Consider the following 4,613-nt stretch of genomic DNA (forward strand, 5'->3'; position numbering starts at 1 on the left):
GTACTCACATACATAAAATAAATAAAATCTTTACAAAAGAATTACAAAGGATTTGAACATGTAGCTAAGCAAGCTAATGGGGGCTGGTCTCACCTGCTTGCCTAAATGAGACAACTGGAGTAAGTAAATCCCATGAATTTAGAAAAAAAACACTTTTCAGACACTAATCCCTGACAGAGAAGCAGTGGCTTGAGAGGGTTTCTGGGTCTGGGCACAGGAAGGAGGAAAGCGGGTGGACTTCCTGCCTTAAGGTCAAGGGGCTGGGAGCCCAGGGGAGCCAAGGAGGCTGGGATTCACGGTGCAGACCGTGGGAAAGGAGAAAGCTGCAGAGAGAGAGAGGCTTACAGATCTGTAGATGATGCATCCTTGAGTGTTCAGGAGAGCGTCATCCAGATCTGCTGGAAACTACCTGAGACCAGGTGCAAAACAACAAAAAGTGGGTACTGAGGACAGGTCAGGGACAGGGACAACATCCAGGGGCAGGGACAACACCCAGAACAGGTGTATGGGGCACTGGACAAAGCAGGGTCTCTACTCATAACCCCTTTCACCTGGAAACTTTCAGGGGACCCTGGATATTAAGTATTTAAAAGTAAATATACAAAGCAATTATTTACTGATAATAAATCATGTAGAAATTTATTTTAAATAAGTATGGGTGCATTATACATGGGATTTCACCATGCATTAAAGATGAATCAAATTTGTATGCTAGTGAGATGGGTGTGCTCGTTTAGTTTTGCATAAGGAGTTAAGTCTTGGCACAATATTTAGCACTGTGAGATGCAGAACATTGTAGATGTTCTCCAGAGTTGGTCAATATTTTGATCTTCTAATCATCATTTTTTTACGAATAGCATCACACAAAACAACAAAAGTATGTTTAGGGGGGGTCTTTCAAAAATGGTTGGATTCTGCCCTCCTCTCAAGCCAAATTTATCTAATGATTTTTGTTGTTGCTGTTATAATGAAAGTCAAGTCAGCCACTAAAATAGTAATTTCCAAAATTAAACATTCTAACATAGCATAGTCCAAAGATATATTAAACTGATACGTGCTGAGGAATGACTGTAGGAAAATATTCAGCATTTGGTTTTGATCCTGGAAGAGCAGAAACCTCAGAAGCTCATAGCACACTACAGTCTCTGTTCCCAAGCCCTGCTGTCTCAGGCTGTGTTTGCTGCCGTTGCCTGGTGATGCTGCCAATGGCTTAGGTTTAGGGCCAGATATTTCCAGGCTCTTGGTGTCTGATCCAAAGAACTGAAAATCATGGCAAGGCTCATACAGAATTGTGAAAGGGGACAGATACTTTCATTTGGAGCAAAGCAACAGTGTAGGTCCTAAGATTCGCTATCCGGACTGAGAGTGGGCACACGTGAGTGAGGGCACTCAGGGCCTTCATTGTTGTTCAAGGATTCCTTTCATGAGTTCAGGAGGAGGGGTCGGTTACTGAGGGCTGTAGTTTGTGTAGTTTTCTATTTTTATTGATAGGTTACATAATGTTTTCTCTACTGAACATGCCTCTTCCCATAATACATCCTACTAACTACATGTAACGTGTTAGAATGGCGGGTCTCGTCTCGACAGCACGCTAGGCCAAAGCAGTTCCGCATGGAAGAGGTTTTATTGGAAGGGAGAGACAAGGTAGTGGCAGAAAGAGAAGTGAGGAAAGGGTGTTCTTATTTATATGGAAAATGACATAACACAAGTAAAGGTGGGAGGTGAGCCAAGTGAATGCTGGGAATATGATGTCTGTTGTCTTGGCAACCGGTCTGTGGGTCACAGGTTGCACTGTCGCCTATGTGATGTCATAGGTTTGGGATGTCCTGATGCCAACAATATACATGCCCAACTGTATACAGGCATAACACGGTAGGCCATTTCAGGCCAGATTGGTGTTTCTTCATACCTAGATACTTTGGAAATACACTTGAATAGACACCGTCTAACTTATAACATTGTACAAAGATGGGAGTCTATTCGGCCCAATGTGGGTGGGTTCCAGAGGGTTCTGCGATTGCTAGGCACATGGTTTGGGGAGGGAGGATGTGTGTGCATAATACATGCAGGTGAAGGAACTGGACTGCCTAGTGTGTTATTACAAGGGAGAGGTGTGTGTATAACCCCAAACCAAATGGGGGTTCCATGGTACCAAGCTATCACCTATGCTTGCCTGCCACAGACAACGGGACATGCAGCGGAAGCACACAGTGCTGTGGGCTCAGAACCAGAGCTGCTCTGGGGTTGTGTGCGCTGCGACATGGGTAAGCTCTGACAAAACACCTTGGCTGTTGAATTAAGTCTTGGTCATTGCACCTTCAGGAGCCATTCCTCCTGCTAAGTATTGCGAAATCCCCACATTCAATTCCACGGGGTCACGGCCTACAGCTCAACAAGCCGGATAAGGGGATCAGAATGGCCTCTCTCAGCGGTGGGGACTAAGGAGAATTAACTGTGACTCTCGCTTTCCCTTAATAACGCTGAGAAGCCAGATCTAAAAGGATCAAACTGTTTTCAAGTATCTTGATTGTATCTCAAGAAAAAACGAAACCTAAGAGTATTCCTAGGGACACAAAAATATCTAGCATCTAACAAAGAAAAATTCTCATTGACTGGCATCCAACCAAAAAAATCACTGGGCAAAGAAACAGGAAAACACCACCCATATTTGGGGAGGGGGGAGGTGTCAATCAAAACTGACCTGAATACCAGACTTAGAAAGCAAGGACATTAAAGCAGTTACTGTAACTGCACTCCATATGGTCAAAAGCTTAAATATAGAGACATGGAAGATATTTTAAAGATCCATATCGAACTCCTAGAGATGAACACGACAGTGTCTGAGATGAAAAATATAACTTGCAGATTAGAACACATTACGCGCAAGTCAGCTTTCTGATGCTCTAACAAACCTATGCAGAGAAAGGGTTTATCTCAGCTCACGTGTTCAGAGGCTTCAGTCTATAATCTCTTAGGCCATTGCTGCCCAGCCTGTGACAAGCAACCACGGTGGGCTTGCATGCGGAGAGCGTAACCGCTCACATCATAGCTGGAGACCATGGTCTCCCAAGCGGCTGGAAGGCATGCTGACATGCTTTGAAAAAAGAAAAAAAGGAAAATAAAAAAGCAATTTCATGGTAACATTTACTTTAAAAAGCCAACACTGGGGATATATAGTTCAGAGAGAAGGTGGGCATGTTTTCAGTTTTTTATGCGGCCCTGGGTTTGGTCTTCGGTACTTAAAATAAAAATTCCCTCGCCTAAAACAGTAAACACTGTCCAAAACTGTCAGAGTCAGTTTGCTTGGAGTCTGGAAGCCAGTCAAAAGATTAAAGCCGCCGGGGCAGGTGCTTAATGAAGACAAACCAAACAAGGAAAACCTTGAATCTTGATTAGCGAGCTTGGTCGTGTGTTTAACTTACCCTGGACTCCCCGCCAAGCCCACCCCACCCCAGCTCATTGCGGCCTTACAGACCACAGCAAAGGCTCAGCCATTTCTGCACGGACCTCACTCTGAAAGAATCGTGGTCACTTACTTTATCCTGTCTGCTATCTCCTTGCAGGACCAGCTAAAAGGGCTTGCCTTTATTTAGCCAGACTCTGAGAGCAGCTGCCCAGGGGTGTTTGTGGAAAACACTGAAAGCCATTAGCCACCAGCCCCTGGCGCCTGCAGCAACAGCAGAGCAAACAAAGCAAAGGGGAAACCGCTGGGAGGGAGAGGCCTGGAATGGGGCAGTTTGGAGAATGCAGGCTTTGAACAGCTCCCTCATTGTTGCCATTCTAGCAGATGCCTGCAGAAGAGATCTGAGGAGGTCTCCATCCCCCAGTCCCCCACAACAGTATCCGCTATTGCTGTAGTTATTCTTGCCCACCAGAACTAGATGGTAAGACACTGTTGTTGAAGGCATCGTGTGCTTTTGATTGCAGAGTGAAAAACTAAGTGGGAACTGAACTGGAAGCTTCCTCAGCACCGGCTAGGATTTGTGTTATGCCAGTCCGATGGCTTAAATAAGTTTGGCCTTCATAGACTCATGTGTTTGAATGCTTGGTCCATAAGGAGTGGCACTATTCAGAGCTGTGGCCTTATTGGAGGAAGTGTATCACTGTGAGAGAGAGAACAGCCTTTCTTACAGCAAGTCAGTCTCCTCCTGGTCACCTTCAGGATCAAAACGTGGAACTCTCAGCGCCTCCAGCCCCATGGCTGCCTGGGATGACACTGGACTGAACCTCTGAAACTGTAAGCCAGCCCCAATAAATGTTTGCCTTTATAAGACGTGTTTTGGTCCTGGTGTCTGTTTACAGCAGTAAAACCCAAACTAAGACAGCTGGCCTCTGAGCAAAAATATCAGTTTTACCCAGCTGTGAACCTAGCATGCTAAACTACTGACCTGCCAGCCAAAATGCGCTCAAGAGTGCAGTAGTGGTGATATGTTATATAAAACGAGGTATGGTGTGGCTGGAGGGGGTGCCTTAGCAGGCCCATGCTGGGGCCTCCCCCACAAGGGACCAGTTATGACTGGTCTAGTATAAAATGAAGTTTATTTGGGGCATGGGAAGTTGGGTTGAGAAGGGAGTAGATGCAGAGAAAGACGGGGGACAGAGAAGGAGAGAGA

This window comes from Mus caroli, chromosome 9, assembly GCF_900094665.2.
Source record: "Mus caroli chromosome 9, CAROLI_EIJ_v1.1, whole genome shotgun sequence".
Taxonomy (NCBI): Eukaryota; Metazoa; Chordata; class Mammalia; order Rodentia; family Muridae; genus Mus; species Mus caroli.